Source organism: Sturnira hondurensis, unplaced genomic scaffold, assembly GCF_014824575.4.
Source record: "Sturnira hondurensis isolate 20B ecotype Veracruz unplaced genomic scaffold, ASM1482457v3 Scaffold0007401, whole genome shotgun sequence".
In the NCBI taxonomy this organism is placed as follows: domain Eukaryota; kingdom Metazoa; phylum Chordata; class Mammalia; order Chiroptera; family Phyllostomidae; genus Sturnira; species Sturnira hondurensis.
Window position 1 is genome coordinate 6,594,761 of NW_028080032.1, and position 15,927 is coordinate 6,610,687.

Below are 15,927 nucleotides of genomic sequence, written 5' to 3' on the forward strand. Positions count from 1 at the left end.
CCATTAAAATCATTAAAATCAACAGTCTACGAAGGACTGTAGCCATCCCCTGTTCTTTCATTTATTCAGTTTCTGGTCCTTATGCAAAAGAGGTGATTTAGATTATTATATTCACGAATTAGAAAAATGGCACTCTGCTTGACAAGTCCATTCCGTACATTACAGAATGGTGTATTCTTGCTCATTATTCCTGCTAAGGAATTAGAGTTTAGTCTCATGTAAAGGATGGACAGGGACGAAGTGATGGGACGGGTGGTGGGGTTTGAGGGACCATATAAATTGTTATCCAGGTTGGGGTGCTTTTGAGCACGAAAGGGGTAGCAAAACCAAGTCAAAGGGCATAAACCAGTACTGCCTTAGGAAAAAAGAGACGGCTTGTTTCTCATGAAAGGCAAAAGGTTCCAACAATCTTGTAAGAAAAGAGATTTGAGGATATCAAGACACCCATGGGAAATGGTATGTGGATTAAGTATTTGTGTCCTGGAGCCATCACTCAAGTGGGAGGTGACAAGTGGTGAGGCTGGGATTCTCCCCAGCCAGGAGAATGTACAGAGTGAGGGAAACAGCTGTGGGTCATATTTATGAATGTGGATGGAGCCCTGGGAAGGCGAAATGCGTGGTCTGCCCCGCAGCACGGCCACTGGAGGGAGATGATGCAATAACAGATACCTGGATAGTGGCCACTTAGAAATGAGCATTGGGCAGCAATGCCGGCCTATTTTCTAGCCATTAGTGTTACATAATGATTATGTTGAGAGCTTATTACTTTTAGAATCTTACCTTCTTTCCTCAGAGATGGCTTATTGGGAGGTGAAGTGGGAGCCATGTAGCATCTGAGCCTGGAGCTGGAGTAGGTGGCCAGATCAGACTGACTGAGGGGTGAAACATCAATCTGTGGCCTCTCAGATGCAGCCCGACCATGGACTGGCCCGCCTCTCAGACATGTGCCCGGACCAGGAATCGACCCTGTGACTTTTCACTTTGCAGGATGATGCCCAGCCAACTGAGCCACACTGGTCAGGGCGAATTTGTGGCCAGTTTTTAAAAACTGCCAAATTAGGGTCAATGGTCTGGCCTGTAGATTCTTAGGGGCTTTCCTTGACCTTATGGACAGTGTCAGGGTGGGCAGCCTGGCAAGAGGAAGCTTTTGCAAGTGTCCTTACATCATCCCTCATCCCAACCGTATTTACAAGTGCCTCTCTTTTCACCACAATCACCGTATCCCGGAATAAACAAGGAAGGCCGTTTTCTGGACTACTGGCGTCGGGCTGGGGGTTTGTCCTCTGGGGCCTATCTGATGGCCTTGGGGGCCCCTGCTATGCTGAACTTCACAACACCATCAAGTCATTCTTATTTTGTTCAAAGATTTTATTTATTTATTTATTTTTAGAGAAAGAAACATCCATGTGCGAGAGAAACATCTGTTGGTTGCCTCTAGCAGGGCCCCAACCGTGGTCCTTGCCTACAGCCCAGGCATGTGCCCTGACCAGGAATAGAACCGGTGACCTTTCAGTTTGACGAACGACACCCAACCCACTGAGCCACACCAGTCAGGGCATCACGTCATTCTTTGGAAGACTCCCATTGTACCATCTGTCTCCTGGCTCAAAGTTATTTGTCAACATTATTTAGTACCTCCTCAGCCAATATGGAGAAGCTAAAGAAGTCACATTCTAAATTTATCTTACAAAAGGAGAATCATTTTATTCAAAAAATAATTTATTGAGCACCTAATATGAATCAGATAGGGCAGTCTATGACCCTCAGATATCAGAGGGAATATAGGAAGCTACAGTGAAAGTGACTAGGTCATGAGGTCCTAACAGTCCATGACAAGGAGTGTAGATTTTAATTAAATGTAATAGGAAGCTCTTGAAGCTTTAAGCAGGGGAGTGATGTGACCTGGCTTGCAGACCACTCTGGGGGTTATATGGTTAAAGAGGAAGCAGGACCTGATGGGTGGCTTTTGCAGTGGTGCAGGGGACAGAACATGGTGGCTGATCTGGGGTGGTGGTAGGGGGAGTGCGTTCTAAAATGGCCAAGAATGGAGGCAGACCAAGTTTTAGAGGGAGCAACTTTTAGAGAAGTTCCTTCCACTTTGGACACGTTGAGTTAGAGATGTCTGTGTAACCCCCGATGGGTGGCCCTGGGCATCCTGGAACTCAGTGTGGAAGGTGTGGGAGGAGGGTGGGTTGGTGCTAAAGATGTGCATTTAGAAGTGTCAGTGCACAACATGTAGAAGGTTTTCAAAGTCATGGCCTTGGACAAGAATATCAAAGAAGAAAGTGTAGTCAGGAAAAAAAATATTGGGACGCAGCTGTGTTCACCACTATACCACCAATGCCTCATTGAAAAAAACACAACAAACTGGGTCAGGACTGAGTTGCAAGGAACGCTAAGCATTTCAGATAAGCAGTTCCCAATCTTCAGCGTGTGTCACCTGAAGGACTGGATAAAACACAGGTTGCTGGGCCCCACCCCAGAGGATCTGACTGAGTAGATCTGGGTCTGAGAATCTCCATTTATAACAGGTTCCTGGGTGCTGCTGAATTACACTTTGAACTGGATGAAGAGCAACTGGCAAGCGAGACTGAGAAATGATGGTCAGTGAGGTAGGAGGGAAACCAAGAAGTTTCCAGAAGCTGAGAGAAGAGTGTTTCGAGAAGGTAGGAGTCAATTGTTGAGAGACCAAGTATAGCCAGGAAAGAGCTCACTGGATTTGGTGACATGGGGGTCGTTATGGGACTTGGTGGGAGAAGTTTCAATAGAGTTGCTGCAGTTGGAGACAGAGTCCAGGGTCTTGGTTATCCCAAACAATGAATGGAACGACGATGCAAACAGGGTTAGGTGAAGCATGCAATGCTAATTAAGAAAAGTACACTTCCAAGCCCTGGCTGGTGTATCTCAGTGGATTGAGCGTGGGCCTGCAAACCACACGATTGTGGTTCGATTCCCAGTCAGGGCACATGCCTGGGTTGCAGGCCAGTTCCCAGCAGGGGATGCATGAGAAGCAACCATACATTGATGTTTCTCTTCCTCTCTCCTTCCCTCCCCCTCTGAAGATAAATAAATAAAATATTAAAAGAAAAAAGAAAAAAAAAGAGAAAAGAAAAGTACACTTCCCAAGATGCAGAAGTGGGCTGTTCTTTGGTAATAGAAAATGTTCTCTTCCCCTGCAAAGATGCAGGTTTTATAGGGGGCAGGCTTTTGCTGAGTCCATTTGTTTCATTTCATGGGTTTTTTACTGCACATGCAAGAGTGGTTCTATAACCTCTAAGCTTCTGCTCCCTAATCCCTTTTGATTGCCCTCTTTAGGTCAAACAGCAGTGCTAATTTATTATAATATCATGATAACTAAGTGGGGTAAAAACAGAGGTTAACTACAGCTACAGCGAAGGTGCGAAGGTGTGCTCTCTAGCTAGATGCTAGAAGGCATATCTGGGTAAGCAGGATGCTGGCCAATCACAAGGCGTCTCAGAATTTCCTCATCTCCTACTCTACCTCCTGCCTCAAAGTGATGGGGACAGATGTGAATTGAAGAGGGAATGAAAGGTGAGGGAGTAGAGACAACTGTTCTGAGTGTTACCCTGAGGGGAGGAGAGTATTGGGCAGTAGCTGGAGGAGAGTGCAGGCAAAAGGGAGGTTATTTGGAACTCTCTAACAATGAAGGGCCTCTTCAGGGTGGGTCCCTTCCATGGGATGTTCATGTTCTCAAAGACCTCGTTCCTTCCCTCTCTCCACTCTGCCCGCCCAGGCTGGGGTCCGGTGGCTGCAGCAGTTTGAGGTACCATACCAGAAATCACTGCAGACAGAGGAAGAAGGCAGCCAGCTTGTTTCAGTGGTCTCCTCTTAGGGGTGAAGAACAATCTCTCCAAAGGTGTGTGCTCATGAATTTAAGGAGAATACACTGCTACCACAGCACAGGGTGGCTCATGGCTGTCCACTCTTTGATGTTTCCTTTGTAGTTAGACTCCAAGGTTTAATGTTCCGTGAGAGGGCCCTGACCATGTTTCTGGGCTGCAGCCCTGTGGTCCACTAGTGTTTTCTTTAACTGCCACGTTGAGGCTCCACTCCAGCTGTTTCCTCAGTCCCAAATCTCTTCACCCTACCTCTCTTCTGTGGGGTTCTAGCTCAGATGGGTCCTCCTCTGTGAAATCTTTCCATATTGTCTCAAACCATCTATCTCCTGCTCTGGCGGTAACTGGCTGATATCATCCAGCCTCATTATTTATCTGTCAGCCTCTAACTAGGTTGTAAATCTCAGGGAGAAGAGCCTCAGGGCTTTGCAGATGGTAGATGTCCAGGTAAATCCTGTGAACGATGTCCTGAGTGATTACCTCCTCCAGCCTTTTGTTTTACTCTTGTTCCTAGTTTCCCCCCGGCTCCAGCAGAATTTTCCCTTTTCTCTGTGTGTCTAGTTACGTGTGAAGTATCCCGGCTCCCCACTCAACCACAGCCAGATGTTTTGTGTCGTCTAGAACCTTTGTCATACGGGGGCTCTTCTCTTGCTTTATTCTGTACCACAAGTTCCATGGCATAAACTGTTCGATGTTGTCAGCATTCCTTTGTCTCCCACCTGGGCTTGGCTTCTGACTTGTTCCATTGTTCTGGAAACTGGAGCTACCCTGTATTTCAACTGGAAGTTTCTGCAACATTAGTAACTTTTCCTGTCATTGACTAAAATGACTTTAACACCCAATTTCAACATAGGTGTGTGTGGTTTCCGCCACTATTAAGCAATGCTCCGATGCTAGCTGGCTGTTCTATAATTCAACTCAATTCTGATATCAGATTCCACAGGTTAAGGGTTCAGAGTCACAAGACTATGCTTCCACCTTGTCCCCCACTTCAGATGCCAGCTGTGAGCTCAGGCAGTCACCTGTGCTTCTGACCAACTGCTATAGATCAGAGGTTTCATTAACCCCCTCCTGGATTTGATTGATTTGGTAGAGTGACTCAGGTAACTCACAGAAAGATGTTACTTATTGAGTCAGCGGTTCATTATAAATGGATGTAACTCAGGGACAGCCAGATAAAAGAGATGCGTAGGGCCAGGTATGGGAAAAGGCTGTGGAGTGTCTGTGCTCTCTCCAGGTAGGTCACTCTCCCCGAATCTCCATGCCTTCACCAACCCGGGAGCTCTCTGAACCAACCTCCAGTTTCCTCCCTGGAAATTAGGGGGTGGAACTGAAAATTCCAGCCTTCTATTCATAGTTGGTTTCCTCAGCAACCGGCTCCCATCTTTAGGTGCTTTCTAAAAGTCACTTCATTAATACAAACCCAGCTGTGATGGAAATGGGGTTGTTATGAATAACGAGACACCCACTTCACCTTTATGTCTCTGAAATGACTTCAGGAACTGAAGACGAGAGACCAAAGTATTGTCATGAAAGATGCTCCCACAGCCCTTGTCCACAGGAAATTTGGGAGCTGTGAGCCAGGAACCATGGATGAAGACCAAGTATATGAGAGACATATATTTTGGTCACCTGAATGACCAAATATACATTTCCTATGAATCATAATATCGCACAGGTGAACAGTCCGCTGCCACCCTCAGCCCCCACTTGGCATGTGCAGCTCCTTTCTTTTTACATCGATTCTGCAAAAGGCCTGTCAGAGAGGGCCTGGAGGGGGGTGTTACTGGGGAGGGGTTTTCTTTTCCTGCTTTTTATTTTATTTTTTTATTTTTAGAAGGGAAGGGAAGGAGAGAGGAAGAGAGACATCAATGTATGGTTGCTTCTCGTGCATCCCCTGCTGGGAACTGGCCCCTGCCGGGAATTGTCCTGCAACCCAGGCATGTGCCCTGACTGGGAATCGAACCTCGATCATCTGGTTCACAGGCCCGTGCTCAATCCACTGAGCTACACCAGCCAGGGCTTTTTCCTGCTTTTTAAAACCCAAGTTAATAACACTCCATGAGACAGGTTCCAGTGTTAGCATGTGCTTCAACACCTGGTAGAAGAAATATCACTCAGCATCCTCTCTTTGCTTCAGAATCGGACAGTCTTACCGTCTGTGTAAGAAAGGTCCAAACCTGTAGGGAACCTCTTTGAGTTTACTTGAACCAAACTGAGGACAATTGCTGGGAAGCAAACTCTCCATGGGAAAATGAGAAAATGCTCTGGAGAATGACAGATGTTGAGCTTTTTATATACATTAAGACAGCCATTTTCAACCTTTTTTCACTTTATGGCACACATAAACTAATTACTAAAATTCTGAGAGGCACACCAATAAAGCACTTTTTGCCGACCTGACGAAAGAACGGGTATAATTTTGATTCACTCACACCAAATGCCTGTTGTTGTGCTGACATTTTTACTTCGACAATCTACAGGAAAAGAGGTCAGTGCCCCTGACTAAACAGTCAGGTGTTACGTATTTTAAATTTTTTTGCGGCACATCAGTGTACCTCTTGTGGCGCATGGGTTGGAAGTTGCTGCATTGGAGTAAAAGGAGAAGGTGTGAGGAGGGTGACACGAAATCCCTTAGTGGTTGAATAAGGAGGCAGGAGGAAGCCCGATGGGGAAATCTCTGGGATTGGATGAAAAGGCAAAATAGAGAAACACATACTTCTTTCATGTTGGTGGGTACAGAGTAGTTAATGAACATTTATAGCCCATGGAGATGCTATGCAGGGAACAAGACCGCAAGGAAGCAGTTCCATGATCTCATGCTGTGGGGCAGGCAGTTGTGCCCTGAAGGGTCTGGAAAAACTTACTCTGAAATTCCAAAGGCATGTTATCTTAGACACAAAAAGACAACAGACGGGTTCACTTCAGGCGAAGATTGAAGCTACGGGCCTACGACGTGACTGCCCACCACGCATGCTCAGACCAACCTCCATGGTTACTTTCAGTCTCTGAGTTTGTAAGACCACCATGCAGGCCTCCCCTGAGCTTGTCAGGTTTAGTGTGTGACCCCTTTTTTGTCCATATTATTCCTCCTTCCAGATTAATTTTATAATTCTGTTGAGATCCAAGAAATTTATGATTAGGATTTTTTTATTGGAAAAACGCATCGCATTTATTAATATGTGAAGGATAGACATCTTTATGTGCTACAGACTAAATGTGTGTGTCTCCACGCACCCACGTTCATATATTCAAGCCCTAACCCCAATTTAGAAGTGGGGCCTTTTGGGAAATGATTAGGTCACAATGACAGAGCCCTCACAAATGGGATCAGTGATCACGCAAGTGAGATTTATGATTGCTCCCCCAGGCTCGTTAGGACACACCAAGAAGGCAAATGAGGAAGATAGCTCTCACCAGGAATTGAATTGGCCAGCACCTTGATCTCAGACTTCCCAGCCTCTGGGACTGTGCAAAGCACATTTCTGTTGTTTGAGCCACCTGGTCTGGGGCGTTTTATTATAGCAGCCTGAGCTGACTAAGGCATTATATAAAAGCATTGTTCGCAAATCAGGGAAATATGAATCTGTTCACTCAGGTAGTTTTGTGTACCTTCCGGGAGAGTCATGGCAGGATGCTTTGTCCTATACCCATTTGGCCCACCTGAGTTCACCTGTGCAGGTTTTCAGNAGACTTCCCAGCCTCTGGGACTGTGCAAAGCACATTTCTGTTGTTTGAGCCACCTGGTCTGGGGCGTTTTATTATAGCAGCCTGAGCTGACTAAGGCATTATATAAAAGCATTGTTCGCAAATCAGGGAAATATGAATCTGTTCACTCAGGTAGTTTTGTGTACCTTCCGGGAGAGTCATGGCAGGATGCTTTGTCCTATATCCATTTGGCCCACCTGAGTTCACCTGGGCAGGTTTTCAGAATGCTTATACCTTCCCACCTCAAAACCTGCATCTCTCTTCTATGCGTAAGGTCTTTCTCTGGCACTAGGTCAGCTTGCCTTCCACAAGAGCACCCCCAAAATATGGGAAGTGGGGGCTCCTAGGCCAGTTCTCACTACTGGAAGACGTGAGTTGGTGACCAGTGCTTCAGCTTCCCCGTCTTGTGTTTGGATGACCTGAGTTGTGCTCCCGTCACCTCCCAGAAGGAACCCGTGGGATGTAGCCTCAGAGCCCACAGTGGTAGCTGCCCTACCTTTACTGGTTTATCTCCCTTCCCTGTTGCGTGCTTCCTGATATTACCTCCCAAATAAACCAGCTGGATCTCAGTGTTCACTTTCGGTGGACCCTCAACGAAGACTACAGGTTTTGCAGTTTTCCTCTCTTATTAAGCGTGGCCATGTTGTTTCCACAGTGTATATACAATCGGATATTTCACTACTGACAGCTACAAACTAGGCAAGACTCTGTTGTATTCCCGAAAAGGATACACTTCAATTTTGCATACATAATTGACTGATAAAAATAACACATTGCAAAACGTCCCCAAACATTGCACAAATAGAATTAGAAGCACAATAAAATAGCAAGCTTCTTTTTCCCCTCCACATTTTTATTTCTGCCTCATCAATGTCTGACACTGTAGAGGGAAGGGAGAAAGGCTGTAACTCTGCATGAGTAAAATGAAAGCAAGCATTGTTAGGGAGAAAGTCACGGGAGCATCCTCCAGGCAACACTCAAATAGTAATTACGGGGGAAAAGTACTGTAGCATGCAGTTACAGAAATAAATGATGTTGTGGCTATCTGTCATACATGGGGCTGTGGCCCCATGATTTGTGACCTGGGTATTGGTGGGAAGGGCTTATTTCTAAGACTGCAAGTGGTTGTGAAAGGTTTGTCACTGATGTGTTTGCACTGTCCCCAAGATGAGCTTTGCAGTTGTAAGATATCCCTTGCTCCAGAGTGATAAGGTGGGTGACAGGGGTCTGGTCCCTGAAGAGACCCTTTGGGTTTCATGAACACTCCTGGCTCTGGCTGCTCAGAGTCACTCTGGTGAAAGGTACCTGACAATCAGAATGTGTCTGGTGAACAAATGCCGAGAGTGAAAGGATTTGAATATCATTCTTCTGAAGCTCTTCTGGGCAATGGTGCAGAGCAGGGAGTCTTGCATTTTGTTTCTAATCCGTTTGTCTTTGTTAAAAACACCCTTGTCTTGTTTTTAAAATATATTCTGTACTGAGGGCACTTTTCTCTGAGAGCTAGACTTGCTTCTCAGCTGCAGCCCAAGAAGCTAGCCCTCTGACCCCATGCTTGCTTCTTTGGGTCTGGTTCTGTGGGGGTCTGGTGGCTGTGGATTTAATTTCTATGTGGCTGCCCAGCTGGTGGAGAGGAAAGGTCTGGGGCAGGTTGGCTCAGCTTTGGCCTGAGCTGTGTCCTGCTCCTGACCACAGTTGGGTCAGGCAAGGGCCTGACACCCTGGTGGGTGTGCCTACTAGGAACCCCCAGGGAAAAGGTTTGTCTAAGGGGGAGAAATGTCAACCAGACAAGCCTGGCCTAGTACACAATCTGTCCTTTGTGTTTGTCTGTGTTGGTTGGGGGGTGCTATGAACAGTAAAATGGAAAGTATTTTTAGCACATGAAACTTAAAAGTCTCTTGGATTCTAGTGAAACGGAGGAGGAGGAAGAAGAGGTTGTTCTTACTTTTGCTTGGGGTACTGGGTGACTTCCAGAACCTCAGCAGTGGTGACTGCAGTGGCCCGTGGAGGAGGCCTCCTCCCACAGCCCTGCAGCCTGAGCAAGGAACTTGGTAGTCACAGATACACGTGAACACACCTTCTGTATTCCCGAAATCCTTGGGCGGGCCAAAGGTGCTTTGCAGGGGAGTAGGTCCTGTATTAGCAGACAAGGAACACAGATACTTCCCAAATCTATCTCTCATGCTCCAACATTAAAAAAAAGATTTTATTTGTTTATTTTCAGAGAGAAGGGAAGGGAGGGAGAAAGAGGGAAAGAAACATCGATGTGTGAGAGAAACATCAGGGAGAAAGAGGGAAAGAAACATTGATGTGTGAGAGAAACATCTACCTTCTTGCACACTCCCATCTGGGGACCTGCCTTGCAATACAGGCACGTGCCCAGATGGGGAATCGAATCAGCTTGCAGGCCAGCACTCAATCCACTGAGCCACACCAATCAGCTTGCAGGNGGGCCAAAGGTGCTTTGCAGGGGAGTAGGTCCTGTATTAGCAGACAAGGAACACAGATACTTCCCAAATCTATCTCTCATGCTCCAACATTAAAAAAAAGATTTTATTTGTTTATTTTCAGAGAGAAGGGAAGGGAGGGAAAAAGAGGGAAAGAAACATCGATGTGTGAGGGAAACATCTATTGGTTGCCTCTTGCACACTCCCAGCTGGGGACCTAGCTTGCAATACAGGCACATGCCCAGATGGGGAATCGAATCAGCTTGCAGGCCAGCACTCAATCCACTGAGCCACACCAATCAGCTTGCAGGCCAGCACTCAATCCACTGAGCCACACCAATCAGGTGCTCCAATTTGTAATTCACATTCAAGACCATAAGCTCTTCACTTGTCTAAGTGGGGGCAATAAAAATAAAGAGGCATTTATAAAGGAAGCGTATTTCCTCATCTGTTTTCTTCCCCCAGCTCTGCTAATAAAAACACAACTTGCTGTCATCACACTGAGTTTATTTTCAACACATTGTGAATGGCCCTTGCTTTTGATGGGTTTCTGAATATTTGCACTGTGATTCATGATTTTTTTTGAAATAAAAGTGTGAAAATGTGTCAAATGGTATGAACTTTTCAATCATTTGGTAAGGCACGTCATTCCTTAATATATTTTGTATGGCCATGTTCTCAGATACTGGGTTTGAGAGAGACATCAAGCCCTGTTCCTTCCCTCCTAGACCAGCGCCTGTCCCCTGTGCCTCACCAGGATGCTGGCAGCCACCTCCGTACCTTCCCCCTCAACCGGAACTTTCTTTTTGCTATGAATACTGCTGGCCATGGTCGGATTCTGGGCCTGCCTCTCTGAGCACAATGTTCTTTTCCTCAAAGCCCATGGTACGACTCACTGTTGATGTCTCCCACATTATGAGTTCTAATTCCCCCAACTTCTCTTCTCTAACTTGTTCTCAGAAATTCTGTGTTCTCATCCTGTGGAATTTCCTTGAGAGGCACCTAAAAATTTTAATTGTTTTAATCCTCCAATGGACTGTGATTTTTTATGCCAAGACTAAACTGAGAACAAGACTGTCTTTTTTATTTTTATTTTTTATTTTGAAAAAAATTATTTATTTTTAGACAGAGGGGAAGGGAAGGAGAAAGAGAGGGAGAGAAATACTAATGTGTGGTTGCCTCTCATGTGCCCCTTACTGGGGACCTGGCCCACAATCCAGGCATGTGTCCTGACTGGGAATCGAACCCGTGACCCTTTGGTTTGCAGTCCGCGCTCAATCCAATGAGCTGCACCAGTCAGGGCATGGCCCTTTTATTTTCAAAGAACTTTAAATTTTATTTTTCAACTACAGTTTGTATTTAATATTATTTTGTATTAGTTTCAGGTGTATAGAATGGTGGTTAGACACACAAATACTTTACGAAGTGTGCCCCTGATATTTGCAGTCCCCCCTCCCTGCATAATACATACCTACTACTATATTAACTGACTATATTCCCTATGCTGTACTTTACATCCCCATGACTGTTTTGTGACTACCAATTTGCACTTCTCAACCCCTTCCCTGTTTTCACCCAGCTCCTCAAGCCCCCTCTCCCCCCTCCCAGTCCTCTGGCATCCATCAGCCTGTTGTCTGAGTCTATGATGTCCATTGTAGTTGCTTGACTGGGATGAAAATGGAAAATGCCAGAAACGTTTTAAATGGGTGGCATCTGAAAAAATGTTAATGGCATAAAGCAGAAGCAAAATTGAGTGGCAAATTAATCTGAATGTAAAATGGCTGGAGGTCATGTCAGAGGTCATACTCAGTAGTATTTGCTCTTCGTCTTACTGAATAGACCAAATGAGACAAACCGGGTTTGGAAATGCTGCATTTAAAGCAATCTGAAAAAAGCATTCTGAAAACTCTGGTGTGTACATGATCATATTTTGCTTCTGATTGTTCTGCCTGGGAGTCGTGCCTTGAGATGAAAAAGGGGGAGTGAGGCCTGAGGCAGGAGGGGCCCGGAGGCTCCAGGGCTGGGAGGGAGTCAAGACTGGCACTTCTGGTAAACGCAGTAGGTTCCACCCCGACTTGGATCGCAACTCGGGGAAGTACATGCCTGCGTGAGAGTCGAGTGTCCTCCCTGTGGCTCAAACCCAAGCCCAAACCTCCGCTTTTTTGCCAGTGGTCTGTCTGCGCTGGCATGGAGGCCCCATTAACCCTACCGCAGCAATGCCCTACGCCGGTCTTAACCATTCCAGATATTGAGATTTTGAGTTTGTCCCCCACAAGTCCTAAAGATTTGGGCCGTGGTGGTGGAGGTTCTGGAATCAACAGTTGGTTTTATTCTTTGGGTGACACCCAGTACCTCTGGGTGACACAAAGTTGAGACAGAGTATGAGTGACCAAGGGAAAGAAACCCAACGCCACCAGGCTCCAGGGCGGAGGGTTTGTTACGGCGAAACAGTAGGTGACAAAACCCGCGCAGGAAGCCCTTGGGCCTCACGCAGCAGCATCGACAACAGTTGCTTCTCCCTCTTTTTGAATTATGATCATACATTTTGAAATATCCTCATTAAAATTTTCCTGCCTAGGCAGTAAGGCTCTCTATATATCCATAGAAAATATAATTTTTATAGCAAATATAGATGAGCATAAAAAATAAAAATAATAATTCTTCCCCTTTCAAATTACTTTTATGTGTACCTATATTTTTACTTACCCAAATATAGTCACAATTTTTGAACTCGTAACCCCTCCCCTTTACAATATGCTGGTATTATGCAACAACATTTTGGCATAGCATTCCACTGCGTGGCGAGAAGAACAATCTTGCAGCCAAATGCGTTGCTAGAGATAGAACATGCACGAAGGATCGGCACATTTTTTAAAGCTCTTTAAGCATGCAGCCAGAGTGCTTGTACCAATTTATATTCCCAGTAATGTCTGAATCTCCCAGCAAAGTATTACCTTTTTTTCTAATCATTGCCAATTTGATCACTGAAGTGATATTTAATTATTTTAATTAATAATTAAGTCTTGCTGATTGCTATGAAATTAAAATATGAAATCCTGGCTTTTACACAGACCCTCAAGAGACAAACTGAGGAGGAAGCATTTCCTTAAACTCTTTTAAGCCCTTGCCTATTGGTTTCTTGGTTTTCTTTTCTCTTTCTTGCTTGATAAGGAATCCAGCTACTCCTGTTACTGAATTTACCTCCTATGTCTCTGGCGATCTTTGGGAATGCTCTTGTATTTACCTGGAATATCCTTAAGATTCTTCCTTGGTAGATGAGCCAGAAAAATATGTGGAATTTCATAGAGACAGTGGAAAGTGCAGAAAGCTGAGAATTTTTTTTCTGATTAGACTTTTGCGTGAAATTGTTTTCAATCTGTGGACTCTGAAAAAGAAAATCTCTACTGGGAGGGACTCGTGGAAGTTAACTGAGCTCAAATTTAAAAACAGCCTAGCAGCCATTTCTGTTTAGGGGGCCTCTCACGCAAATCACACTTCAGGGGCGAGCCTGCCCTAACCTGCCTGCCAGCAGCCCTGAACTGCATGCCTACACTGTGTTCCTGCAATCTGAGTCAGCCCTTATAAAGAGGTTACTGGAGTTGTACTTCAGCCAACAGGACCAAGGCTTTTCCTATCCAAACAAAGTTGTGCAGGAATATCCAGCATCTTCACTGACCAATCAGAGAGGCTCTATTCTGACCAATCAGAACACTGCCTTTTGGGATCAATCACACTGTGAGGATTTGAAGTCCTCATTTGTAGAGCAGACTAGCGCAGAGCAGAGGAGACTGGCGTGGAGGAGAGCACAGCAGAGCTGAGCCGAGTTGGGTGAAGCAGAGCTATGGAGCTGGAGAGGGCCCTGGCTCCAGGGCCACCTTGCTTGTCCCAGGACGCCCTCACAGCAATGCTGTTCCACGGCTGTGCCGCTTCATAGTTGAGCTGAAACACTATCGAGCTGTTCCCCAGCCGAGGTGTATCACCGTTGAGCTGTTTGCACTGAACAAAGTTTGTCTTCACCGCACCCTGGATGGGGAATTTCTGTTGATGTGTCGAATCGACACCAACGACCATCGGTTGACAACTATCTTTTTTCTTTTACATTCCAAACTCCTCAAAGATAAGAACCAAATGATTCCTCTTTCTCTCCTTAGGAATGTGTTAACCAACTTGATACATTTTTAAAAATTATTTTGTTTATAATTTAACCCCCTATTTCTACGAAAGTCATACATCTGGTTTACAGAGTCAGTGTCAGAATCTGTGAGGAAGTTAGCAGGCCTCTTCCTCAGCAAACTTCTCTTTCCTAGAAGCACCTACTTTGATCTCTTTTGGCTAATTAGCTTTGGTATTTATCCCTGTATTCCTAATACCACACTTCCATTGCTACTCCTTGATCTTTCAGTCATAAACATTGTCCTCTCCTTGTAGAAGATGAACATTTATCTCTTTGCCCTTCCTGCTCGTTAACCCCCCACATTCACCTTTACTCTTCCTGACCCCTGATCACCCCAATGAAGATAAATTATGATTTTACATAGACCAATATTTAGAGTCAACATTGTCATGATCGGAAAATACTGTTCACAACCGAGTCATGTAATAAACTATGAGTATTTTTTTTATTGCTCGACTTTTGTTTTCCTAGAGTTAATAATTGCTTTGTTATTGTTTGCTTCTATTTCTTGCATTATCATGAATCCAATCCCAAACTTCTCTTCAATGGTCTAAGTCTTTCAATGCATTTACCTGCATCTGGGACTCATTTCCTTCTCCCTTGCAGAGGCTGGTCCAGCAGTTTCCCACCGCTCCCTCCCGTCTGCATGGCCATCATCCCGAGTTCTCCCCCTTCCTCCATCGTGAGGATGCCCTTTGTCTCTCCCACGCTGGGTCTCCTCTTTTTGGAGTGCCTTCCCTTCCCTTCCCTTTGGTTTATGCTCTCATTTTGATGGGGTACATTGTAAAGAAAAATAAAAATTTAAAGTACAAAATATAACCAAAGACACTGAAATAGAGAACAGGCAGACGGTGACCAGAGGGGAGGGAATTTCAGGGGAAAAGGAGAAGAATTTACAAGAACTAGTATAAAGGACACATGGACAACAACTAAGGGGGGTGGAAATGGGAGGGAGGTGGGGAGCACTGGGTGGGTGGGCTGGGATGGGAGTAAAAGACAGAAAACTGTACTTGAACAACAATTAAACGAAAGTAAAATAAAAAAATTAAAATAAAAGGCTAGTCCTTTCTATGGAAAATGAGACTTTCTTTTTTTAAAAATGTTCTCTCATGTGTATCTTAATCTCTTTATAAACTAAACAAACAGCTGGTCAGCTTTACGATCCAGGAATGTCTTTGCAAACACTGATGCAAATACATCTCATCGAAACATAAATATCAAGGGAGATAGCACCCCTACCTCCCAGTTTCTGTGGGGGGTGCGGAGCGAAGAGCCTACCTTTCAGGGGTGTCTCACTCCAAGCTGCAAAACGAGTTCCTTTTATAAGGATAGGACAATTTAAATTTTTCTGTGGATAAAGTAATTAGCGCACATCGATGTCCAGCCCAATTACCAGGTGGATTTAAGATAAACTATGTGCGGCGTGTAGGGCTGCCAGGTGCTCTGGTGGATAATTACTGTTTATCCTGAAAACACGCGTGAACAGTGTGTATCTCCTTGGCTACATAAAAGAGTAAGCTTTTCTTCTGTTTTCTGCTTTAAGGCTCATTCAACATGACCCTTGTCGAGAGGTTTTCTAGGTGAGGAGAAGAGCTTGTTTTCATTTCCCCAACAACGTTCACCACCAGGTTCCTGAGGTATGGAACCCTGCGGGTAAATTCTCTGAGTAACGGTATTGCCGAACATTTGTATTCGAACCTCAAACTTGATTTTTAGTTTCCCCCGTTACAGAGTTCTAGGTTAG